The 27,155-nt window shown below is 45.3% G+C and overlaps 2 long non-coding RNA genes across 3 annotated transcripts; one reads left to right on the top strand and one right to left on the bottom strand.

Moving 5' to 3' along the window:
* Nucleotides 1–420: 420 nt before the first annotated feature.
* LOC129626140 (uncharacterized) lies at nucleotides 421–4,380 on the bottom strand. 2 transcript variants are annotated; one of them, XR_008701797.1, is made up of 4 exons: nucleotides 3,686–4,380; nucleotides 2,151–2,249; nucleotides 1,910–2,062; nucleotides 421–1,410 (listed from the first exon to the last, which is right to left on the bottom strand). It is a non-coding gene; the product is annotated as an uncharacterized LOC129626140 (long non-coding RNA). The 2 variants fall into 2 exon arrangements; XR_008701798.1 differs by lacking the exon at nucleotides 2,151–2,249.
* LOC129626141 (uncharacterized) lies at nucleotides 2,367–14,751 on the top strand. Its single transcript, XR_008701799.1, has 2 exons — nucleotides 2,367–2,485; nucleotides 13,875–14,751. It is a non-coding gene; the product is annotated as an uncharacterized LOC129626141 (long non-coding RNA).
* The last annotated feature ends 12,404 nt before the right edge of the window (nucleotides 14,752–27,155 follow it).

Below are 27,155 nucleotides of genomic sequence, written 5' to 3'. Positions count from 1 at the left end.
GGACAGGGAGGCCTGGCGTGCTGCGATTCATGGGGTTGCAAAGAGTTGGACACGACTGAGTGACTGAACTGAACTGAAGCTTATGGTAAATGAAGAAATGTGTCTGGTGTGGAAACAATGTTCCTGTAATAACCTCTAGGGAAGCATCATGAAATAACCCTCCACAGTATCTTCTGGTGAATGGAAGGGAATTGTGCAGTTATGTTTTATTAGAACAAAATCTTTGTTTAATGCTCACTAGGTGACAAGAGCCAAGCACACATTCTGCTATCTGATCTTTGTAGTAATCTTACAACCTAGGAACCAATATTACCTTCATTATACAGATGGGGAAACAGAGGCTCATAGAGACTGATTTACTTGGCCAAAGTACACCCAGGGTTTGAATCCAGCTCCGCCTGACTCCAAGTCTGAGTTCTTAACCATTGCTCTCCTACTCACCCAGTGACGGATCCTGTAGGAATTTGACGATTGTCAAATAGCAGCATTGGTGCCTCACCACTGGAGCTGGCAAAGAATTTTCTTTCCAGCAGCCAACAATCAGAATGGCAGTCAGATAATTAACTTGTCTTCCCTGAAGGAGCTTTGTTCATGGGACAGTCTTCAAATGCAGCATGAAAAGGCACTTGGCAAATTGCAAGAGGAAATAACGCTTCAAAGTGAAAAATTGATGCACATTTATCAACGGTGGGTAACAAAAGAGCAGGCACCATCCTTGTGGGGCCATCACTGAAATCAGTTACAAAGAGTTATACTGATGATGAAAATGGCTGCATTCCTTGATTGTAATCTACCAGAGCAGAGACGATTTCCTGATCATTGCGTTACTGAGGCCCCGCAAGGGCTCCCTCTTTGTTTCATGTATTTATTTTTGGTAGCTGTTTTAACAATGGCGAAACACACCAGGGTGTCCTTGCGGCCGTTTGCAGTGTGCAGTGACAGGCTTTTAAAATGATTTCTTCCAGAATGATCTGAACGTAAAGTCACTTCAAACACCGAGAGAGAGAGAGAATCATCAAAAAGGAGCTTGCTTTATTTTCCAAATTAAGTCTCGTGATGGTGGTGGTGGGGCGTGATGCAATACTGGGTCTTGTGGGCACTAGAATCATGAAATAAAGGTGACATCCCCGGGAACAAAAAGAAAGTGAGCTCAAGAATTCTGTGGTGACCATTGTCTTCCTGTTTGATTCTTCTGGGTATCAGATGAACAAACAGGACAGTTCATTCTTCTTTTCTTTCTCCACCTCCTTCAAGCAGGTCTCCCCACCTTGTGTGTTCAGGACCTCAGTGTGAGGCAAACAGGTCCCAATCCATGAAGCCCATCCGAAGATGGTGCACACGTGTGGCAGAGGCCACTGCTCAGTCTTTCTTAACAGAGCCAGAGGAAAGTGTATTTGATGCACATTTTAACTGAAGGAAGTAAGAATTGGCTTTAATAATGAAAAATGAAATTGAACCCTTCCCCCTAGGAATTAAATTAACAAATCCAACCTTTTTTTTTTTTTTAAAGCACCACTTTCCAGAGACTGCAGGAATTCAGCTGCATGCTTTCCTTAGCCCTTGTGTGTGTGTGTGTGTGTGTGTGTGTGTGTGTGTGCACACGCGTGCTTGCATGTGTAGGCTCTGTGTGTCCAGCTCTCTGTGACACCATGGACAGTAGCCCAAACTCCTCTGTCCGTGGGAGTCTCCAGGCAAGAACACTGGAGTGAGTTGCCATTTCCTCCTCCAAGAGAGCTTCCCGACCCAGGAACTGAACACATGTCTCTTGCATCTCCTGCATTGGCAGGCATGCTTTTTACTAATTGCGCCACCTGGGAAGCCCCTTAACCCTTAGCTAGGGCTGACTGAGTATCTGCCAACTGGCCCACTCTATGTATTGTTTGTTTTTGCTTTTTTTTTTTTTTCCTACCTGTGCTTTAAGAGACTGATCTGAGGCTTCCCACTTGATCGCAGTAACTTCCTCCTCAAAATTTTCAAACGATAGAGTTCTCTGCTGTTGTGAACTTCTGTACCAGCTCTTGACATTAAGTTGACTATAAACAGACAGCTTTGCCACCAGCTGCTGTGATCAAAAGACAGCACATTTTTTCAGTCTATGTACAGAAATGCATCTTGAAAATACATTTGTGAATAAATAGGATGAAAAATACCGTTTGTGAATTTTCAGTCTTTCCCTTGCCCTCTTGCTGTCTAAAACAATGATTTTTGCTTGGGGCAGCAGGCCCCAGGTTTCCCGGATGAAGCAGAATCTGAGTAATGGGATGAGAGAGCAAAGATTAAAGGAGTCAGGCCCGAGGAAACTGCATAAGGAGCTGTACGAGCAAATAAACAGCACGTGGGATAAGGAGGATGTGGGGAAAGAGTCACCGGAAGAACTGGTGTTTCTGGAAAAGATTTCAAGAGAAGAGTTCCAGGAGCAGTCCATTTTCATGTAGAGGATGGGAGTGTCAGAACTGGGTACAAAGCATTTTTAAAGATGTTTGATGTATGTGAACAATATTCTTCTTTGATCACAACTCATGCGTATGTGTGTGCGTGCTAAGTCTCTTCAGTTGTGTCTGACTCTGCGACCCTGTGGACTGTGGCCCACCAGGCTCCTCTGTCCGTGGGATTCTCCAGGCAGGAACACTAGAGTAGGTTGCCATTCCCTCCTCCAGGGGACCTTCCTGACCCAGGGACAAGCCCAGGTCTCCTGAATTGGCAGGCAGGTTCATAACCGCTGAGCCCCTGGAAGCCCGTTTGTTAGGCTTGGGCGTTACCCTCTGTGGCCTGTGGCTGCTTGGCCATGTGCCCTTTTGGTCAGGGGTGGGGGGCGCCTGGAAGGGTGTGCGGTCAGTTTGTGCGGGATTCTCTGACTAGCAGGTGGGGCGGCAGGGGTTCACACTATCAGTCCTTCACTCCAGGAGGCCCGGGGCATTGTGCTCTGGTCGTGAAGTGGTTAACACCTTCTGTTTGGTGGGGTTTTCACACTTTCAGAACAACTCAGGAAATCTGCATCACATACTGTTACCTAGGTACTTCAAAGAGGAGATAAAGCAGAGGATAGAAGAAGGCCTGTCTCCTACCAACCCAAAGGCCCCAGGGGGTCCCATTTGGCCAGCAGCTATGATTTGTTTTTAAATAAGTTGCCAATACTTAAAAAAAATTCTAGAGTGTATTTTACATAAAACTCAGGAATTGGGGCTTTTGTTGAAAGTGAATCAGCTGCAGCTGCATAACTGTTACCGCTTTGTTTTGTTTTATTTTTTCTGGGACACAGACTCTCTCATCCCCTAGACCCCCTGCCCTCTCCCCTCACCTCAGGCATGCCATCTAGCCCTGATTCTCCTGGGTCTCCGCTGGCCTGGAGTCCCTGCTTCCGCCTTGTCCTCCAGGCGTCCCCCACCCTTACAGCTTTGCCTGGATACCTGCTGCTCTCCTGCCCATCCCACCTTAAGTTCAAGTTGCGCATCTTCTGGGAGTCCATAACTGAGTGATCTGGTCAGTCTTTCTCATCTCCTGGATACCTGAGATGAACAGTGGGGAGACAGTCTGTCTATGAAGGGAGGAGCATTTTATCACCAATAATGTTTGGGATATCCAGCGTTTGGTGACCATAAAAAGCAGACTAAGTCACTTTTAAATCCCCCAGAGACAAAGCCCCCACTTCTCCTTGCCTGAAGGAGCATCCATTCAACCCACTCACCAGCCATGGTTCTTCCCAATAACAGCACAGGCAGCTTCCTCTGTTTGCGTAACTGTCGATTCATAGCCGTCTCTCCCCTCTGCTTGCAGGGACTGGCTCACCATCTGCTGAGCCCAGCACACGGCCTGGCCCACCAGGCCATACAGTAACACGCATTTATTGACTCAATGAAAACCTGAGTAGTTAGACTCTTCAGCTGAGAAAGGAGGCTGCATCATTGGCCAAGTATCCAGATTGGTTACAACATCGATTCTGTTTTATATTTTGGTGTTTTGGCTGTGAGGAGTGTGGGATCTTAGTCCCCAACCAAGGATCGAACCCGCACCCCCTGCGCTGGAGGGCAAAGTCTTAACCACTGGACCTGCAAGGAAGTTGCTGGCCAAGTGGGTTTGGTAACAGAAAGTTTCTAAATAGCTGTGTTCCTCCCAGAGAAGATGGGCTCCATCAAGGCAAATTCCTACTTTCTCCTCTAGGGGAAATTAGAAATTAGGAAGAAACTTTGCACCCCTGGATCAATATATGGCAAAATTTCAGCTCTGTAACCTTAAAACCGGAGCAATTAGCTTTGTTTGAAAAGGTCAGTGGTGGTTACGCTCCCTCCCTGACAGGATGAGCTGTCCAACAGCATTCAGTTTGAATTAGAAATATCTCTGGCAAAGTTAATCAGGACCTTGTTTATACTGTCAGACTACAGGGAGGTGAGCACGTTGGGATTCCGCGCTGCTCTGGGGGATGGCCAGGGCTTCCCTTTGCATCTGATTGTGGTGTGGGAATTTTGCCACCACCTGTCAAATAAAAGAACTTGTCAGTAAAAGCAGCTGCTTTGTTTTTGTTGTTTTGGTGAGTGTCTTCTCTGGGCCAGATGTTGCAAATCCCTTTTTATATATTTCTTCCAAACTTTGCATCACCTGTGATACCCTGTGTATCCCTGATACTTGTGTTTCAGGCAGGTGACACTGAGGCTCAGAGAAGTTAGGCCACTTACCCAAAGTCACACAGTGAGTGGTGGTGTCATTCCCGTCTGGTTCTTCTAACCAAAGTCTCTCCAACTGGGGGCCAGGGAAATGGACCTCAGGTGCCAGAGGGAAAGTTGGGCCGTTCTATCATCTCATCATGTCAGCTCCTCACTTCTTGCTTGGTTGTTAGGCAGGCAGTGACTTTTTTAATTTAAAAAGACTCCAAGTGGTCTGCAGGGAAGGTGTGGGTTGTGCAGAGGAGAATAGAAATGTGTAGATTAAAGAAACAAAGCGTATCTGAATGGCCAGCACTTTCCTCAGCTTCCTCCCGTCAGACTTTAAAAAAATGCACAATGTAAAAGCTGAGAGTTAAGTTTTATTTGGGGCAAAATGAGGACCTCCGTCTGGGAGACAGCACTTCAGACAGCTCTGAGAAATTGGACCAAAGAGGTAGGGGGAAAGGTCAGTATATATATGACTTTTGGTGAAGGGGGAGGTACATGCAATCCAGCACGTATCTTTCCAGAAGATTTCTATTAATGCTAGTATTACGAAGCCTCTGCTAGTCACGAGGAGCAGTCGTCACCATGAAGGATTTTGGTGCTTTTCTATATATGGGGAGATACAAGAATTGGGCTCATAAAATCGGCTCCTGACAATATCTATCTGAAGACCTGTCTTTCAGATATTCCCCCAAGCACGGACCCCTTATTTCTTGTCTCCCCCTGAACTCCTTTCAGGGGTGCTGAAGGTCAGCAGCAGCAGTTACAGAAATAGAGGGAGAGACGGCAAGTGCCGTCTGTAGTTGGCACTCCTGGCCCCAGTCTTCTTACCTTAGTCCTTGTCCCTTAATTCCATGTGTGTTTATGGCTCTGGGAAAAAGCAGTCCCAAGATAGTCATTTAGGGCCAAAGAGACACTCAAAGGAGCTTGAGAGAGTCAGGGAGTTGAAATGGAAAACTCTTCCGTGGGATTCAGCATAAAAAGTATGCATTAATATTAAAACTCTGTCTCTGTTACTAGACAGTTAGACAGCAGGTCGTGGTGGGGAAGAATATGGATTTTGGAACCAACTGGCACACAAGTTCAGATCTCAGCTTTTCAACAAATCAGTGAAGGGCAGAGATGATGCCGACCTGTTGGCTCCAGGTCCCCTGAGGACACGACTGTGGTTTCTGAAGGAAAGCTACAGGCTCAAGAGAGCTGGAGTCAAAACTTCCCTCCAGGCCCTCTCCACCATTCTACACAGAATAAAGAACTTTCTCCCCCAAAGAAAGGAAAGGACATTAAGACTGATTACATTCAGCTCCCAGCCAATCCCAGTCTCTGGCCGGTCTCAGGAATTCCTTACTCCAGTTGTTGAAAGCTAACTAATCAAAATAATCTTGAGGAAAAACAGACCCCCTCGAAACGATGCATCTCCGCACATATATGCTTTCTGTGTGTACCCACCCTCTTCTTGACTTGGCGCAGCAGCCTGCTGATCTGACTGCTGCCCCTTCTCCCTCACTAAGGGTGGTATCTTCCTGTAAAGTGCTGGTCTCACTTTTTTTTTCCCGAACCTCACCTTCTCTAACTCCCTTACCTTACTGTTTTCATTTTCAACTCTGTCCCCAAGGCCTTGGAAGGGGGTCCTCACCAGGATGCGAGCCCTGATGGTCTCTCCCCAGAATCGTTGGAGGGCGATGGCTCTCTGACACTGTTCCACAACGAGGACCTTTCCAGAAGCAGGAAGGGTGGAACCTTTCACTGGGGTTCCAGCCATGAAGGCTTTTCCGCACAAGAGGGCAGAGCCCTTTACAGAGCAGTGTGGGGATTTTCACGTGCTCTTCAACCCGGGGACCTGAGGGTTGTGTGTCCCGGCATTTCCCCGAGAATGGCATCTGCTACCTGGGGAGGAGATGATGTGGTTTTAAGTGGTACTTGGAAGATTTTAATGGTAATATTTATTTCTTGTAATGTGCATCAGCCCCACAAACCACGATTTATGGCTTTATTGCTGCAGTTCAGTTCAGTTCAGTAACTCAGTCGTGTCCAACTCTTTCTGACCCCATGGACTGCAGCCCACCAGGCCTCCCTGTCCATCACCAACTCCCAGAGTTTACTCAGACTCATGTCTGTTGAGTCGGTGATGTCATCCGACCATCTCATCCTCTGTTGTCCCCTTCTCCTCCTGCCTTCAATCTTTCCCAGCATCAGGGTCTTTTCAAATGAGTTAGGTCTTCACATCAGGTGGCCAAAGTATTGGCATTTCAGCTTCAGCATCAGTCCTTCCAATGAATATTCAGGACTGATTTCCTTGAGGATGGACTGGTTGGATCTCCTTGCAGTCCAAGGGGCTCGCAAGAGTCAACAGTACTGCTTAGGGCTAGGCTTTAGGAGGGTCGAGGGACACACTGTCTTCCAGATGGGTATCTTTGCTTTACATAACAAGATGATTGTGGATGCATTACTAGGTGACTTTAGCATAAAATAAGATTGAATAGCACCCACTCCAGTATTCTTGCCTGGAGAATCCCAGGGATGGGGGAGCCTGGTGGGCTGCCATCTATGGGGCCGCACAGAGTCAGACACGACTGAAGTGACTTAGCAGCAGCAGCAGCAGCAAGATTGAATAGCACAGTTGAAAAGTTACTCTCTTTTCCATTCTTTTTTTTTTAATTTATTTTTAATTGAAGGATAACTGCTTTATGATTTGTGCTGGAGTCTGCAGTTCAATAGCGTGCGTCAGCGTAGTGTGCATACGTCTTCACCCTCTTGAACCTCCCCAACCCCCACGCCATCCCACCCCTCTAGGTTGTCACAGAACAGGCCTTGAGCCTCCTGTGCTATACAGCAGCTTCCCATTAGCTATCTGGTTTACATATGGTGGGCTTCCCTGGTGGCTCAGACCGTAAAGTGTCTGCCTACAATGCAGAAGACCGGGGTTCAATCCCTGGGTCAGGAAGATCTCCTGGAGAAGGAAATGGCAACCCACTCCAGTATTCTTTCCTGGAAAATCCCATGGGCAAAGGAGCCTGGACTCTTTGTCCATGGACTGAGCAACTTCACTTTACATATGGTAATGAATATGTTTCAATGCTAATGTTTCTGATTATAGGAGAAAAAAAATCTCACTTGTTGCTGGAAAACTTGCCAATCCCCCTTTTGTATTAGGAGACACCAAGAGGCAGACTCTACAGGAAACAGGGTCCAGCTGGAACCTAGTAATGAAGCTGGTTTCATTGTGTTTATTTTGCTTGTTGCTGTCTATTGGCAGCAAGTGATGTGGCTTCCATGGTGGTTGTGATAATAAAATGTCAACTAAAGTAAATGTAAGTAAGACGTTGAGTTGATTTAAAGAAAGTGAAGAAACTAACACAACAGTGGATGTAAGCCTGCAGAAACGATGGTGAAGGGCACAGAGGTCAGACTTGGGGAACCCTGATCTAGCCTGTCTGACGGCAAGGGCGGGGCCTGCCCGGCTAGCAGAGCTGCGGTCGCCGTTGGGTTGTGGTGTCCACCCGGGGACCTTCTAGTTCTTGGCCTGTTTCCTGTTTCCAGTCCCTTTCCCTGACTTTGAATCGTGTCCACCAGCTGCTTCTCTGCCAGAGATACAGACCTCGCAGGCCGCCGTGTCCCAATTACTCCCCTCTACGTGGGCCTCTCGTCCGCATCCGGGACTCATTAAACCACCGAGGAGCGGCTGTAAACACGGCGCACAGAGCTGCCCTTTCTGAGAACCATAATCTGAGGTCCAAATATGTTTCTGGGAATGTCACCAGGTCCAGAGTCCCATCTTCTTCTTCCCTTCTTCACGCTCTTGCACACTGAGAAGCCTGTCTGGGCAGTGTGTGACCCCAGGGGAGAAAATTCCACGCGACCGGCCTCCTCTGCCAGTGCCAGCCCCTGAGCGCGCCGAGACGCTGACCGCGGCCGCGCTTGAATGGGCGGGGCTGCTCCTTCGAACCAGGAAGCCGCACGTGGTGCTGGCAAGTGAACCTCGCTACAGCTCTGCAGGGCTGAGGCACGTTTAAAAATGGGTTAGGTGATATCTCTGTGGATGATTCCAGGATCCTCTTGGGGGTCTGCCTGTTGAACTAGGGGCTACTGTACCCCTGGGGCTGTTGACAGTAGAGAATGGCATTTGGGTCGGGTTGGTCTAGCGCAATGAGCTCTTGCTGGTGGTGTCCTAGGGGAGCTCACTCCTGGCCCCTTACTGTGGTTCACACACGTTTGTTGTGGTTGTTCAGTTGCCAAGCCTTTGAGACTCTGTGGACTGCAGCACACCAGGCTCCTCTGTCCTTCACTATTTCTTGGAGTTTGCTCATATTCATGTTCAATGAGTTGGTGATGCCATCTAACCATCTCATCCTCTGTTGTCCCCTTCTCCTCCTGCCCTCAATCTTTCCCAGCATCAGGGTGTTTTCCAGTGAGTCAGCTCTTCGCATCAGGTGGCCAAAGGATTGGCGTTTCAGCTTCAGCATCAGTCCTTCCAAGGAATATTCAGGGTTGAATTCCTTTAGGATGGACTGGTTTGATCTCCTTGCAGTCCAAGGGACTCTCAAGCGTCTTCTCTAGTACCACAATTTGAAAGCATCGATTCTTGGGTGCTCATCCTTCTTTCACATAAGTGCCTGCATTTAATTCTAATGGTAGTTTTATGTAGTGACTGGGAAGTTTTGTTGGTGAAGAAACTGAGTCTCAAAGATGTTGGCCCTTTCCACAGAGTTTGGCCTCTGGACCTGTGCTGATCTGAAGTTGAAGGGCGTCTCCTGTCTGTGCTTAGGCTACCGGGGGAGGCATAGTTACTCTATTTTTTTCCTTCTTAATATTTATTTATTTGGCTTTGTCAGGTCTCCCTTGCATCATGCAGGGTCTTTTGTTCCAGTGCATAGCTCTCTGGCTGTAGCATGCAGGCTCTGGACCTCGTGGGCTTAGTTGCTTCTGGGCATGTGAGGTCTTAGTTCCGTGATCAAACCAGTATCCCCTGGGCTGCAAGGTGGATCACCAGCGAAGTCCTGTTACTCTGGTTTTTCAAAGAGTAACTTTAAGGTTCTGAAACTTTATATCCCAGCTTCACCTCTTTCTAGCTGAGGAGTTATATCTGTCCCGCAGAATTAGATGGCACACTCAGAGGGGATGAATAGAGCGGGTCAGTGGAAACAGTTGCTTGCAAAGGTGTGGACAGGAGGAAGCACGGAAACCAACAGGGGTTGGTGGGGCACCCCAGGGCCAGTGACGGCCAAGAGTCTGGAACCCAGAAAGACCTGGGGAGGGGACCTGGGGAGGGGACCTGGGGAGGGAGGGTGAAGCATGTGGTCAGTGTCACAGGGCACCCAGCTGAACTGAGATGGGAGACCACTGAACTCCCTGCCTCCTATGCTCTAACTGTCTCCTGCGGTTGCCCATAGGCCAAACCCCAGCGAAAGCTGGAGGGCAAGGGAGCCGGGGTGGTTCAGCCCACAGAGTCCCTTCCAAGGCAGAAAGTAGGGGAGAGAACAGTGAGGCCTGACCCTCAGTGAGCTAGTGACCTGTGTGCGTCATCTGTTGCTGTGTAACAAAACAGCACAGCTCTCAGAGGCTTAAACAGGAACCGACCGTGGAGTCCCCTACTCTCAGCCATTTTGGCCTCATTTCCATTCTTTTATTTTGCTTAAGTATTTAAAAAGCTAGATATTTATTTATTTTTGGCTGCACTCCATTGGTAGGCAGATCTTAACCTCTGGATCACCAGGGAAGTCTCCATTTCTACTCTTTGTATGAGCCATGCTTCTTTCCGCTATAGGACTTCAAAGGGACATTTGGTAACACATGCTGTTTCCTCTGCCAGGTTCCTAGCAAACTCCTTCACTGCCCCGCCATCCCCATCCATTTTGCCATATTGATGATTCTGAATGCTTTAATTCTCAATTCTTTTGTTAGCTTTTTCTAACCTCCTTGACCAGGGTGTTTGCTTTACTGTATCTTTTCCACTTACTTTTCCGTTGTAGCGATTGTTGTAGTTGCAAGTTTGTACTTGCTTGTGGGATTGTGTGTTCAATGTCCGTCTCCTCTATTATACCGCCCCCACCACGAGGGCAGGGTATGACCATTTTTGTTCCCAATATCTTCCTAGACCCTGGCTTAGCGCCTGCAGTGCTTAGATGCTCAGTGAATATTTGTGGAATGAATGAACAGGAGTGGATTATTCTCTATTTTCCTCCTTTTGATTATCTAATTGAGTGTCTAACAACAGGTGTGCTAAATTCTAGGAAGATAAGGGTGTGTGATATCCAGGCTCTTGTAGTCAAGAAATCTGTTGAAGTTGCCAAACTGAGCATTTCCTTCCATTTTTTTTGAGCATAGAGGAACTTTTGGTACCATGGCACAGCTTATGGTGTTAGTGTTTGGTGAGACAAATTTGGGAATTTCTATATTATCATTTCCCTGAGGTCATGGATCCCATGTCATCCATTCATTCACCCATCCACCCAAATGTCCACCCATCCAACAATCATTCCACTGAAGGACAGTGTCATGAAAACTGTGATGTGTCTGGCAGTACAGACTCTGAGATCAGTGATGCCTGAGATCTGAGGAAGGCTCTGTAAGTTTCCCAAGGATGACACTTCTGCCCAGTTCAGAGCCACCAGGGGATCCCACCTGAGTCTTTGCCATGAAAAGTTGGTGGGGATTCTGGAAGTAAAGGCCATGAAATTGTGGGCCCCCCTAAGATTGCAGCCCGCATGCTGGTTCATACTAAGCCTTCAGCAGTTCATCAACATTGCCACCTAAGAGCTGCTGCCAGTTCCAGTCTCAGCGGCTGCTGCTCCAGGTGAGCCCGTCTTGGCCATGACCCTCTGAATTCTTCTGTCTCTGCAGACTTCATGATGGCAGTTTGCGGCACAGCCTCAGTTCTGAGGGCTCCCAGAGCAAACACTGAGTTCCAGCTTGTCGAGCTTTCTCTTGATAGAAGGATGGCATGACAAACTACTTAACTGTTCACACGGGGGACTGAAGCCAGAAGTCAATACACACCTAAACAAATAAAGCCCCAGTGTGGCTTTCTTTCTCCACCGCTGAGGAGTCCTCGACGTTTCTAGGAATTCGTTAATGTCCCTAGAGATGTGGGGGACACTGAGTACACCGCAGGCAGCTTGTCTTCTGCGCAACGCTGCTCTGAGCCTGGACTTAACTCTGCCAAAGTCTCTATATTTTTGTGCCATTGTGTGGGAGGTGAGGCGTCTGCACTGAATTATGTTTGCCTTGATTAACAAGGGCCCAGAGAAAATATCAGCTGGAAATACAAAAGAGTGAGTCGATTTGCATGAAAATTAGACCTTGAATTTGTGCCCTGAGGCTGCAGAATGAGTGTGGATTTCTGCTCTCTAAACTAGGGGCCAGTTCATTGCTAAACGGGTCCATTCGGATGCACGGAGCAGAAAACTTTGGATGTGGAGAATAAAGAGGGTTCTTTGTGCTAACATCTGTGCCCTGGCAAATGGTTCACCTGTGCACTCCATGCTGGCCTGCTCCAAGTTCCAGAAATCACTGATGAAGTTCTTTGAACAGTCTTTTAAAGACCCCGCATTCACACATGGCAGGGTCCGAGCTCTCAGACCTTCCTCCTCTGTCAACCAGCGGCCAGATGTGGACTTTGTCCACTTGCATTGTTGCCACGCATCTCGAGCAGCGGGGACCACCCGGGCATGACTCCTTTCAAAGGGCAAGTTGGAAGAGGTCTCACCTTGAGCCCTCTCTTGAGTGATGATTACTTGGAAACCCAAATGGGGTCTTGAGCTGGAATGAACTCTCTGGCTAAATTACATGGCTCTGCAGGCTCCGTTGACCTGATGAGCTCTATGATGGGAAGCTCTTTCACTTATTTGGAGAGGAGCTGTTAAGAGGATGTGAAATCATCTGCATAAAATGTTGGCTTTGATTTCTCTAAAGGAGATGATTTGCCAAAGAGCCTTTGACTATTTAAAGGCTGTTACCTGAGCAAGACATTTGGGTAATTGGGCTTGTGATGTTGGTCTGGTGTCACCTCTTTGCATATTGATGATCATGTGTTGTAAAGACCTTGTTTCTCTTTAATTGGATTCTGTGCCGGGGAGAGACCGACGGGAGTTCTGGCTGCACAAGAGAGTTCTCTTTGAAGGGCCAACGTGGATCAAGAGAGATATCTTTGGCATTCTTTTTCCTTCTGCATTTTAGTTAACATACTTCCAGTTGTCAGAAAGAGAAACAAAGCTATGGTGCATTTAGCAAAATTAAAAATGAAAAAAAAATTTTTTAAAGGAGAGGGAGGCAGTAGTAGTCTTTAAAAAAAATGAGGCTATGATAATATCTTTTGGGGGAAACTAATTTTTGTATTTTTTAATTTTTAAATTTTTAGTTTGTATTTTTTTTTTAAATGAAGTATAGTTGGCTTGTTAGCTTCTGGTATAGAGCAAAATGATTCCGTTATGTAGTGAAAGTGTTAGCCACTCAGTGGTGTCTGACTCTTTGCAACCCCTGGACTGCAGCCCTCCAGACTCCTCTGTGCATGGCGTTCTCCAGCAAGAATACTGTAGTGGGTTGCTGTTCCCTTCTCCAGAGAATCTTCCTGACACAGGGATTGAACTTGAGTCTCCTTCATTTTAGGCAGATTCTTTACCATCTGAGCCACCAGGGGATTCTTACACATATATATTCTTACTCTCATACATTTATACATACGTATGAGGAAAAGGAAAATGAAGTCATTCAGTCGTGTCCAACTTTTTGTAACCCCATGGATTGTAGCCCTCCAGGCTCCTCCATCCATGGAATTTTCCAGGCAAGAATACTGGAGTGGGTTGCCATTTCCTTCTCCAGGGGATCTTTCTGATCCAGGGATCTAACCTGGGTCTTCCACATTTCAGGCAGACTCTTTACCATCTAAGCCACTGGGGAATCCCATATATCCCACTCCAGTATTCTTGCCTGGAGAATCCTATGGACAGAGGAGCCTGGTGGGCTACAGTCCATGGGATCCCACCAGTTGGACACGACTTAGCGACTAAACCACCACCATAATATATATATATATATATATATATATATATATATATATATATGTATATTCTTTTCAGATTCTTTTCCATTACAGGTTATTACAAGATACTGAATACAGTTCCCCGTGCTATGCAACATGTCCTTGTTGTTTATCTATTTTACATATAGTAGTGTGTATCTGTTAATCCCATGCTCTTAATTTATCCTTCTCTCCTCACCCCATGATGTCTTAAGGAAGTTGAATGTTGGCATGTGGCCATTCCTCATGGAACCCGATTTGAGAAGCAGACCGTCAGCAGGAACTCTGGAGGCTACTCGGACCTGCGCACCTCCCTCCATGTCTCTGTTCACCTGTGCCTCACTCCTTTATGTTGCTGACCAGCTTTCTCGATTTACTCTGTGAGCACGAGAAGGCTGGCCCTAACTTTGGCATGTTTACTTTCCTCGTGTGATGTGACTGGCTATGTCTGAACCCTAATTCCAGACCCTGAGAGAGAGAATCTGATCAAAAAAAGTGTTTCCCTTGGTTGAGAAGGGGACCCTGAGGGAGGGGACCTCCCAGAGAAAAGAGGTGTCATCTAGAAACACCCCTTCAATATGAGTCCTTATTTCTAGTATTGTGTGTATGCAGGCTCAGTCCCTCAATTGTGTCTGACTCTTTGTGACCCCATGGACTATAGCCCGCCACGCTCCTCTGTCCAACGGAATTTTCCAGACGAGAATAATTTCTAGTGTTATCCCCATTCTATAGTTGAGGAAATTGAGACCCTGCTTTCCTCACCAAGGTCACATAGCCACTCCTAACTTTTCTTCTAGAATGAAGATTGTTGTGAGGAAATAATTTTACTGTGAAATAGAGATCTGTGCTATTCAAGTTGCAGCTGTTTTTAAGGAAGAGATTTATCTTTTAATTGGAACATATTGTTGAGCAATTTTTTTTTTTACTTTGTAATTTTGTTAAAAGGAGACACACTTTCTCAAAATAAAGTGAGAGTAAATGAGAATAAAATGTTCATAGCAAAGAGAATGATTCCTCAAATAATCTGGATTATATGTCATCATGAAGTTCTGTGGTGTTTCCATATTTAAAAAATAAATGCAAGAAATGAACATGAAGGGAATAACAGTTATTTACAAAAATCTAAGCCACACCATTCACCCAGAGTTTGAAGTGTCCCATGACTTTTTGTCAGGAACAAATTGCTTAAAAACAAACCAGAACTGGAGCCAGGCATGGAATGGGGCTTCTGGGGAGAAGCTGAAAGTGACCAAGAGTTCCAGAAGTGGTTGTGAGCTCACAGCAGGGTTTTCAATCAAGTGCTGGGTGTTTGCAAGGTGACAAAGGACAGAGTCACATTCATGGCTGGAGAGCACTTTGGTGAGTGTGAGGAGAGAGCAGAACTGTTGTGGAATCGTGTGTGTGTGTAAATTTTTCCTTAAAGTCTACTCTGGAAATCTGGAAGAAGGAGAAAAACTCTCTCTCCTTATTTTGTCTCATTCCTCCTGATTTCTGATCTGACTTTTCTTACAGTTTTGCAGTTTTTTCTTCCTTAAGCCATTCCACCTGCTTCTCGCCCCTGAAGTACAGCAGTGGAATCTTCCCAGCTTGAGGGTATTTCTCTCTTCTGGACTGGACCATATTTTGATTTCTTTTTAAATTCAAAGGAAACCACCAATGAGATGGCAGCTTCGAAACCACATGAGACAGGACAGGTTTCAAGAGTTTTCTCATTTCTTTTTTTTTCTTTTTTAAATTTAATTTAATTTTATTTTATTTTTTAACTTTACAATATTGTATTGGTTTTGCCAAGGACACCTGAACCAAAGAAGCCATGCTCTCCACCCCCAGCCATCTGTCTGGAGTCATCTCAGAAGTCCTGTGTGCTCTGCTTGTCTCGTTCCTGTCGTGGAGAGGTTGCCGGTGGTCTCTGGGCCCATTCTTTGTAGGCGCTGTCAGGTTCCCTTCCAGCAAATGGGAAAGGGGGACATAGGTTCCTTTCCCTGGGGCAGATGGGGCCCAGGAAGATCCATCAAGTGACGACTTGATTCGTCCCACCCTCTCCTTCCCCCACTGTGTCTGTAAGTCTGTTCTCTGTCTGCATCTGTATTGCTGCCCTGCAAATAGGTTCATCAGTACCATTTTTCTAGACTCCATATATATGAGTTAATTTACAATATTTTTCTCTTTTTGACTTACTTCACTCTGTATAATAGGCCCTTGGTTCACCCAGCTCATTAGAACTGACTCAAATTCATTCCTTTTTGTGGCTGACTAATATTCCATTGTACATACGTACCACAACTTCTTTATCCATTCATCTGTTGATGGACATCTAGGTTGCTTCCATTGAAACATATAGATTACTATATGTAAAAGAGATAGCCAATAGGAATTTGCTGTATGATGCAGGGAGCTCAAACCTGGAGCTCTGTGACAAGCTAGAGGGGTGGGAGGGGGTTTCAAGAGGGAGGGAGCATAGGAATACTTATGGCTGATTCATGGTGATGTATGGCACAAACCAACACAATATTGTAAAGCAATTATCCTCCAATTAAAAACAAATAGTTCTTCTAAAAAAAGAACGGCTTGTTTGCTGATGATTCTTGAGCCCCCAACAGAGACTGGGCAGAGCTGAGAGATGCCGGGGACACATTGAGGGGCTTCTGTGGTCAGAGTCCCTGAGGCCCCACAGGTGTGGACACCACTGCACAGGCTCTGCCCCCAGCTGGGCCCAGTAAACCTGCCTAGCTGGGGGAGGTCTCACAGACTAACCTTGGATGTACACGTGCCTCGGTCTCCCTCGGTGCTAGGGTTAGGGTTAGCGGGAGTGTCTGCTCTCGGGCGGTGTCTGCATGGTTCTGCCAGGTGCCTGGTCCCAGGCAAATGGCGTGGGATGCTGGTTATAATGGAATCAGACCTGTCCACTGCAGGAGCAACAGCCAGCAGAGAGATGAGACAGAGGAAGCGTTCTTGCTGGACCGTCCACTCGAGAAAGTTGGCGAAAAAGCCAGATGCTAGGCATCCTGTGGACCCTCAAGGTGTTCCTTCTTTTAACAGAAATAAAGTGAACCTGTCCACCTCAGGTGAAAGTCTGCTTTCCAGTGTCCAGACGGTTTGGTTCTTTCTCCCCTTTCCCTTCTGTGGTTCATGACATGCTGACCCTACACCTCTAAGAAATATGAGAAAAGAAACTTGAAGTTTGTTAGCATTTGCATTTTTAAGTTATTAGGAACTACCTGGCTCAATTTTCTTAAGTACTGATGAAAATGATCGATGGGCAAGATATCGACATCACAGAAAACTCTGCTTCACGTTTGTCTCACTTTAATCATTTTTTCTTGGATGTATTCTTATTATCTAAATTATTGTTCTGTGCTCTTTGTTCATACATTACAACTAAGGATTTGTTTCTAATGGGCCCTTGCTGACAGCATGATTACCAGACTGTCTCGGTTTGCCATACACGGCAGACCTTGCTTAAAATCACTTTTTTTTTTTCTTGTGCAAGACTATTAGTGCTCTGAAGTCAATTGAAAATGCGCAACTTATAAATACATTAAAAAAAGCAATCTGGTAACTCAACAAGAACCGTAGAAAATTTTCACACAAACACTGCCGATTTCAGTTCTGAGTGTATTAGTGAACCTCAAATCTGAAGAAAATGTTTAAAAATGTTAGCATCTTCTATGAATCTGTTAAATGATGCAGTAAAGCTTATTTTTATCAAATCCAAAAAAATCCAGTGGAACTTTCATGTTACATAATTAGACAAGTTTCTCCTTCAAAAGTATTGAAGGGGCCCTGTATCCCTCTGCAGTGTGACTTCACTGTCTCAACATACGAGCTTCCAGACAAGAGAGGACGTGGGTTTGACACTTGTTGTTTATTTGCTAAGTCAAGTCCAACTCTTTGTGAACCCATGGATCGCAGCATGCCAGTCTCCTCTGTCCTCCACTATCTCCCGGAATTTGCTCAAATTCGTGTCCATTGAGTTGGTGATGCTATCTAACCATCTTATCCTCTGCTGCCCCCTTCTCCTTTTGCCTTCAATTTTCCCAGCATCAGAGTCTTTTCCAGTGAGTCAGCTCTTCACATCAGGTGGCCAAAGTATTGGAGCTTCAGTTTCAGCATCAGTCCTTCCAATGAATATTCAGGGTTGATTTCCTTTAAGATTGACTTTTATCTCCTTTTACTCCAAGGGACTCTCAAAAGTCTCCAGCACCACAGCGGTCAGCCTTTTTTATAGCCCAACTCTCACATTTCGTACATAACTGCTGAATAAACCATAGTTTTTACTATATCAACCTTTGTCTGCAAAGTGATATCTCTGCTTTTTATTATAATACACTTTCTAGGTTTGTCATAGCTTTCCTTCCAAGAAGTAAGCTCTTTTAATTTCACGGCCGCAGTCACTGTTTGCAGTGATTTTGGAGTCCAAGAAAGTCAAATCTGTCATTGCTTCCTGTGTGGCATGCTGGTTCCTAAGCGTCTTAGCCAGGACGTGAAGAAGCCCCAGGACACTTCTGGGCCTGACTTCGGCCCGTGCCCCGTCTTTCCCTGCAGAGGCTCAGACCCCTATGGCAGGTGGAAGAGCGCCCCAAGCGGGACTGAGGCGGCGGGTGAGGGCGGGCTGCTTGCCTTCCCGCATCTGCCCCCGGCTTTCCGCGCAGACTGCTCGAGTCCGCCTCTGCTCCTCTCTGGTTGGGAGGTGCAGTCCCCGCCACAGGGCCTCGGAGCCTGCTCCCCTTGCTGCCTGGCTCACTCCTTCTCAGCTCTCTGCCTGTCTGACTTCCTCTCTTCTTTCAGGACTTAGATGAAATGTCACCTCTTCGGAGAAACTGTCTTTAACCTCCCTTGAAAATTGGAAGCCCCATCAAGCTAGCATTTTCAATCAGTCTTACCTTTCTTTAGTTTGGAACAATCATGAAAATGTTGAGTTTATTTTCTTGAGGCTAGAAGCTCAAAAAAAAAAAAAAACCAATTCTGTTAGAGGCAAAACATGGACTGTTTTCTTCTTTCCTTTCTGCAATTCACTGGTAAGATTCCTGACCTCCCATGGAGCAAATGGAGCATTCTGACTTAAGCAGGATGGATGTGGGAAGGATTAAGGGTGGGAAAAGCAATGGAGGACATCTCGTTAATATATGTTCCCCCAAATGATCTTCTTTACATCTTTAAAAAAGGGAAAAAAAAAATCATACCTCCAGTGATTAAAAATGTCATCACCTTGCCCTTTGCATCTCTCTGATGACTGGAGTGGCTGAGTGTTTTGTTCTGTATTTAACTCTTTACTCTAAGATTCCTTTTTGCATCTTCTGTCCATTTTCTTTCCAATGGAGGATTTGCCTTTTTCTCACTGATTTGTGTTATATACTTCATAAGGGATTAGTGTTTTAGAAAATATTCTTTCATAGATAATGGTTTACCTTTCAGTCTTGTTTACTGTGTTTTCTAACACAAGACTGTTTACAATCATTATCTAGTCAGATTTATCATATTTCCTGTATACTGTCACACTTGGATATCATACAGAGAAAGTCCTTCTCCACCAGGTTACAGTAAAACTGACCATTGCATGGTGCCTGGGTTTACCCTGGGGCTTGCTTTCCAGCTGCCACTGCCCATGTGCACGAGCCATACGACCTCGGCCTCCCGCTGTCCCTGGGTCAGCCTGTGTTCAGTGACCAGGTGGTAGGGAGAATTGCTGTCGCTCAGAACCATTTATACTCATTGACTGCGGTGGCCAGGTGGAGTCAGCTGGCAGCTCTGCAATGTCATTTCTCTTTCCTGCCTTGGGAGAGTGTATCTGGATGTATGTCAGTTAAATAAAGTCATTGAAATGTTCTAGTCCACTGTCTAGTATTCTGTATACAAGAATGAGAAGAATGATATTAAACCCTCGCTGTGTGACAGGTGGATTGGATAAGAACGTGGTGAAGATGTTGAAAGACTCTTTATTGGACATAACTGTTTTCTTACACAATGACTAACAGGGCTTTAGAATCTTAATATAAGATCAGTTCCCTTTGTGGCTTTGTTATATTGTATAAACTTATTTTCTTCCTAATTTAGACAGATTTTCTCCTGTAATCCAGTTAATATAAATTGTTTCATTAATATTGAAACATAAATGATATTTCCTGGAAAAGCTGAAGTGACTGTGTGTGTGTACGCAGGGGTGTGTGTGTGCGTGCGTGTGTGTGTGCGCACGCGCGTGTGTGTGTGTGTGTGTGTGGTGGGGGTTGGGGACCGGGGGTAGGAATGGTGAGGAGGAAGCATCTTGTCACACTGGTGCAGTTTTCTTGCAACAGTTGTGTTACTCCTGCAATTCTTTGGCTCCTGGTTTTTGTTTGTTTTTTGTTTTTTGCTTTAGCTTAACTTAAAAAAAATAAAATGTTTTAATATATTTTACAAATGCAAAACAATGTATGCGTATTGCACTTTCAGACCCAAGCTCACCCCAGGCGTCACCACGTGCCACAGTTTGACTCGTGCCCTTGAATCGCTTTTCAATACATGGACAAACATGCAGGTGTTGATTGAGTTTCGTTTACAATAAGAGCCGCCCTACTGCTCTGTCTCCTTACCCGTGTAGCGCAGCCACCTTTCCACAGTAGACGTGTCCGTCGTTCTGCCTCATTCCTTTAAATGCTACATAACATTCCAGTTTATGGATTCATCCCTCTATTGATATACATTTAAGATGCTGCTTTTTTTTAAAGTAAAACAGAACTGTAACATCGGCTTTGTAATATACATCTTTATATTGATCTTTTTGTATTTTTCCTATTCTTCTGAGAATTCTCACTTTCTTAAGATTATCCAGGACCCTAAAATAGTTCCTATAGTTGTTTGTTTCAGCCATTAATACTCTTTGAATGTTTTTTCCCGCTTTGCCTGTGAATCTAGCAAAACATAGTTTATTTCTTAAATAGAGTGGGCATTGTGTGAAACATTCCATTGCTTAATTACCTTCAAATCACTTGTCATCATCCTAATAAAAATGTATACCCATCGCTGTGAATGCTTAAGCACATTAGTTTCGAGGAAAGTAAACTGTTGAGAGAAAAACATGCAATGTTGAATGTCGGGCTTTGTTCAGAATTCAGGATGTGTTCCCCAACCTGGAAGCAAGGCCCCTCGCCTTCGAGCTGAGGGTTGAGAGTTACAGAGCTCTTGCTGGTGGTTGCTAGCCGGTCCCCAGGCCCTTGTCTGAACGTGCCGGGGTAGGGGTGGGGACGGGGGAGGCTGAAAGGGAAGAAAGGAACGTTTTAATTTTAGAAAAGTATCATGATACTTATAAACCTTTGGCTGTGGCCTCTTTAGGTAACCTGGTTGTGTTAAATTTCAGTGCACACTTACAGAAACCCTACAACATGCCAGGCACCTTCTTCATACTGAGACCAAGCACTTATCCAAACAGAAAAAAAAAAAAAAAATTGCCCTCATGAAGCCTGCCCTCTAGGGGTAGGAGACAGCATGTCCCCAAAGCAGCAAATGGAGACGGAAAGTCGCGGCGCAGGCTGTTAGCTCTCCGGGAAGTGGCACCGTCTCCACCTCCACAGGCTTGATCCGCGGGAATGTCGTTCCTTTGTAGGGTTGCAAAATGTTTATGAGATTTCCCAGCTGTTACTGAAATCTGAGTCTGGTTACTCACCATTCGGAAGTCAATACTCCAGAGATAAGGTTGGTGGAAAGGCAAGTTTGCTTTGTTTCGGAGGCCAGCAACCAGGGGAGAGGGCGGTGGTGGTGGTTCACTTTCCTAGTTGTGTCCAACTCTTTGTGGCCCCATGGCTGCAGCACGCCAGGCTTCCCTGTCCCTCACTGTCTTTCAGAGTTTGCCCAAGTTTGCCCAAGTTCATGTCCATAAAGTTTGACTCTCCCCACAGACAATCAGCGGACAAAGAGCAAAGGCTTTTTAAAGCGGAATTTTGGGGTGGGGTGGGGGCGGGGTGTGTAGGTAAAGGGACTGGGCTACATGCAGAAACAGCACAGTCCGCTCTGACAGTTACCTTGAAATTGGTCATCAGTCACATCAATGTCATATCGATCGTTTTGAGTACCGTTAATCTTGAGTTACAGGATTGGTTTGTTCCCATTTCTTTGAGGCCGATTCTTGGAATTGTGGCAGTTTATGTCATGGCTATAGTCTGATACTTGTGTAGTTAACTTCTACCGCCTGGTGGGAGTTTTAGTATCTACAGCACAGCTCAAAGGACATGGCTCAGAATATTATTATTTATAGTCCTCCAGGAGGAACTAAAAGTTCTTGACTTTACTTAATGATTAAACTGTTATCATTTGGTCTTGTTTGACTGTTTCTCTTTGCTTTTGAATTTTCTCACTTCTCTGATTAAATTTATTCTTTGGCTGAAGTTTTTTTTACAGGCAAATGGCAGGCAGAGGACATGAAAGGGAAGGACCACAGGGTCCTGCTCTGTTTTCCAATCAGTGATTCCCATCACTGGTGCCACAGAGTGAACGCTTGTGTCTCACCACCCCAACCCAGCAATTCATGGTGAAAAGTGAAAGTCATTCAGTCGTGTCCGACTCTTGTGACCCCATAGACTGTACAGTCCGTGGAATTCTCTAGCCACAATACTGGAGTGGGTAGCCTTTCCCTTCTCCAGGGGATCTTCCCAACCCAAGAATGAAACCCAGATCTCCCACATTGCAGGCATATTCTTTACCAGCTGAGTCACCAGGGAAGCCCAAGAATACAGGACTGAGTAGCCTATCCCTTCTCCAGCAGATCTTCCTGACCCAGGAATCAAACCGGGTCTCTTGCATTGCAGGTGGATTCTTTACCAGCTGAGCTACATTCATAGATTGAAGCCAAATTCCAAATGTGATGGTGTTTTGAGGAGGAGCCTTAGGAAGTGATAATTAAACTCCACCCTGTTGAGTGGGACCCTTATAAGAGAGGCCCCGGAGAGCTCCCTTACCTCCTCTGTCACAGGAGGACACAGTGAGAGATAGCGGTTTATGAACCAGGCAGTCCTCAGCAGTCTCCTGGTGCCTTGATCTTGGACTTCATAGCTTCCAAAGCCGTGAGAGAGAATTTTTTGTTTCTAAGTTACTCAACCTATGGCATTCTGTTATAGCAACTGGAACAGGCTAAGGCAGTTGTATTCCCTGGGGCTTTGCTATCCGATGCAAGTGCTCAATATCCATGGATGTCCTGTGTTATCATATTGGAAAACAAGGAGGCAGGAGTTTCCTGCTCCACGGCGAGTGGATGTCCTGTGTTATCATATTGGAAAACAAGGAGGCAGGAGTTCCCTGCTCCACGGCGAGTGCGCTGGACGGCGCCGTCCTGGTCAGACGCACCACTGCCGTAGCGACAGCTCCGAGGACGGTGCTGGTGGCGACGAGAGTGATGATAGAACCGCCAGCTACTGGGCACGCAGTGCATGCGGGGCACTCTACCTAGATTATCTCATGCCGGCCTCACTTACACTCTTACCTAACCCGGATGCTTTTACTCTCATGTTTCATGCCTTGAGTCTGGGGCCTTAGACCCCTTGGCCATCCTGACATGCTTACTCTCATTTTACAAATCCACGGAAGGGTCAAACAAGCCACCCAAGACAGTGCTGCTGGTAGATAAACGCTGCGACTGGGACTGGAGCCCAGTCTCGGCCAGTGGGGCGGCCGTGTTCTTAGCCAGTCCGTTCTTGGTCCTCATACCGCTCCTCCATCCATCAGACTATTTTCCAGGCCTGAAACAAATTTCTAGAAGGGGTGGTCAAGCTAGCTTCCAGCAGAGAGTTGAATCTTTATTCCATTATGAAACTTGTGGGGTACCCTTTGAATGATTCCAACCACTGTTAACGTCTCTGTAAAACTCCTACTTATGCAAAGGAGAAAAAGGTGTCTCTTCTCAATGTGCTTGCTGCTATCAGTCAGTCAGGTACGTGTCACACGTGACAGATGTCCAGTGTTTGTAGGGTGACAGGAGCCCCACAGAGCTGTGCAGAGAACCATCAGAACAGCCACAGATGCTGGCCCAGGAGTATTCAGTCTTTTGTCAAGTGTAGGGAGACTATTTTAAATCTTAAAAGTGAATGACTGAGGATTGTCTAAGAAAAGTAAAATATTTAACAGGTGTTCGTCAGCAATTCCTGCAGAAACCACCCACACACCCTGATATTTCAGGGCTAGGACTGAATCCCCCTCTACAGACGACTCTCGATGGCGTGACTCAGCTGTCATGGGGCTTGAGACTTAAAGTGTAATCTGTCACTGCAGCCCACAGTCATCGAACATTAGGGTTGAAAGGATCCGGAGATAGGGAAGCGGAGGCAGGGAGGAAGAGAGGGGAGAGAGAATAAACTGGAACAAAAAGCCTAGTAACAGGGATGACACCCATCAGTTATTGAGTCTCTGTGATCTACCAGTCACTGCAGACGTTACTTAACTGGTAATGGCATCTAATCTTTGCAACAATCCTGTAAAACAGATCGCTCCCATTTGTAGACGGGCGAACCAAGCACAGCGTGTCGTTAGTGCCACAGGCAGCACTTGCACCGAGATATTTCTGGTCCCAGGAGCATGTTTTTCTCGCTGAAGAACCAGGAGGTGATAGAAAGTGACTCTCAAGGCATAGAGGTCAGTTGGTGGGGAACACAGGAGTGATCCTCATTAGAAACCAGAGGAAATGGGTAAAGGTTAAGACAGAGACCTCTACTTCTAAGATGGAAGATTTAACCTTCTTACTGAAACAATCTGAAAAGAGATCAATTATATAAAAGAATGGCTTTCTAGACACTGGACTTCAGGCAGTGAAGGACAGTGATCCCTGAGAGATGAGAAATAGAAAGGGTCAGCCCACATTTACCTCAGTTTTCTACCTAGAGCGGGTTTCCAGATGGTGCCACAGAGGGAAGGAACTCAGGGGCCCAGTCGATTCCCTGAGTGTTTGGGGGAGCAAAGGTGGGTAGACACTGCAGAGGAATGCCAGAGGGGAGAGAGAATCACAGAGATCTGCCGAAGGTCCCCATGAACATTCAGCTGAAAGTTTAAACAGATCATGTTCAGAATAGAAGGGACTTACTCAGTTATACGGGACATCGACGGAAAACCTACAGCTAACCTCATGCTTAATGGTGAAAGAATGATGTTCTTAAGATCAGCAACAAGACAAAGATGTGTGTTCTTACCTCTTTCATCCAACATTGTACTAAAGCTTCTAGCTGGTGAAATAAGGCAAGAAAAAGAAACAAAAAGAATCTGGATTTGAAAGGAAGACGTAAAACTGCCTTTCTTTGCAGTTGACATGTCTTCTACATGGACTCTTAGCAGAACCTTCAAAAAAGCAACTGGAACAAACACATTATATTTAGCATGTTTGCAGGTTTCAAATCAACATAGAAGAACCAGTTTTGTTTCTATATCCTTCTTACATATAATTTGGAATTGAAATTTAAAAACCAATATAATTTATAATAATATATTTCACAAATGTGAAAGCCTTAGGTATACATCGGATAAGATGTGAAATTCCTATAATCAAAACTACATGCGTGAAAACTACACATTACTGATTAAATTAAGGATCCAAATAAATGGAGAGATAAACCATGTTCATTGTTTGGAAGATTCAATTTTGTTAGGATGTGAATCCTCTCAGAATTTATCTATGTTTTCAATCTAATTCCAATCAGAATTCAGTTGAAATTTTTGTCAACATCAATAAGTTCATACTAAAATTCATATGAAAGTGCATATAATCTCCAAAACAACTTTTAAAAAGAAAAACTTGACTAATATTACTTGATTTCAAGGTTTATTACTGATCTATAGTAATCAAGACAATGTGCAAAGATAAGCAAGACCAGCAGGAACGTAAATGTGTCAGTGGAATAGAGGATCTGGAAATAGACCCCCACCTCTATGGCAACTGCCTTTTGACAAGTTACAAAGCCAACTGAGTGAAGAAAGGATAGTCTTGTCAACAGCGGGGTAAAAATAATTGGAGAGCCATTTGTAAACAGACTTTGGCCCATACGTCTATGTAAAAATGAACTTAACTGGATAATAAATCTAAATGGAAAACCTAAAACTGCGAATGTTCTGGTGTGGGGGGAACCAGGAGAAACTCCTTGAGAACTAGGTTAGGCAAGGGTTTCTTAGATACTGGACCAAAAATATAATCCATAGGAATCCCATGGATACATTGAATTTCATCAAAATGAAAAATGACCCTTTTAAAAACACACTGGTAAGAGAATGAAAAAGTCAGCACACTGGAAGCCAATGTTTGCAGTCATATATCTAATAAAGAACTTATATTCAGATTATGTTGTTAGTTAAAGGCACTCAGTCATGTCTGACTCTTTGCGACCCCATGGGCTATATGGTCAGTGGAATTCTTCAGGCCAGAAAATGGAGTGGGTAGCCTTTCCCTTCTCCAGGGTCACTTCCCAACATGGGGATTGAACCCAGCTCTCCCGCATTGCAAGCAGATTCTTTACCAGCTGAGCCACTAGGGAAGCCCTCAGATTATATAAAGAGCTCTCAAAGCTCACTGATGAGAAATCAAATAACTCAATTTTTTAAATGGGCAGAAGATTTGAAAAGAATATTTACCAAAGAAGGATACTTAGTTGTATGGCAAGGAAGCACATGAAAAGATGCTTAGCATCATCAGTCAATATGAAAATGCAAATTAAAACCAAATTTTTATACCATTACATGTCTATGGCTAAAATTAAACAGACTAACCAAGCTCCTTGGAAGAAAAGCTATGATCAACCCGAAAGTGAAAGTGAAAGCCACTCAGTCATGTCTGACTCTTTGTGACCCCGTGGACTGTATAGTCTATGGAATTCTCCAGGCCAGAATGCTGGAGTGGGTGGCCTTTCCCTTCTCCAGGGGATCTTCCCAACACAGGCATTTAACCCAGGTCTCCCACATTGCAGGTGGATTCTTTACCAGCTGAGCCACCAGGGAAGCCCAAGAATACTGGAGTGAGTGGCCTATCCCTTCTCCAGCAGATCTTCCAACCCAGAAATCAAACCAGGGTCTCCTGCATTGCAGGCAGATTCTTTACCAACTGAGCTATGAGGGAAAATCAACCTAGACAGTATATTAAAAAGCAAAGACATTGCTTTGCCAACAAAGGTCCATCTAGTCAAAGCTATGGTTTTTCCAGTAGTCATGTATGGATGTGAGAGTTGGATTATAAAGAAAGCTGAGGGCCAAAGAATTGATGCTTTTGAACTGTGGAGTTGGAAAAGACTCTCAAGAGTCCAAGGGAGATCCAACCTGGAAGATCTCTGCAAGGAGATCCAACCAGTCCATCCTAAAGGAAATCAGTCCTGAATATTCATTGGAAGGACTGATGCTAAAGCTGAAGCTCCAATACTTTGGCCACCTGATGTGAAGAGCTGAGTCATTTGAAAAGACCCTGGTGCTGGGAAAGATTGAAGGTGGGAGGAGAAGGGGACGACAGAGGATGAGACGGTTGGATGGCATCACTGACTCGATGGACATGAGTTTGAGCAAGCTCC

The sequence above is a fragment of the Bubalus kerabau genome, chromosome 13 (assembly GCF_029407905.1).
Source record: "Bubalus kerabau isolate K-KA32 ecotype Philippines breed swamp buffalo chromosome 13, PCC_UOA_SB_1v2, whole genome shotgun sequence".
NCBI lineage: Eukaryota > Metazoa > Chordata > Mammalia > Artiodactyla > Bovidae > Bubalus > Bubalus kerabau.
This window is presented reverse-complemented; position numbering and strand designations above follow the sequence as displayed.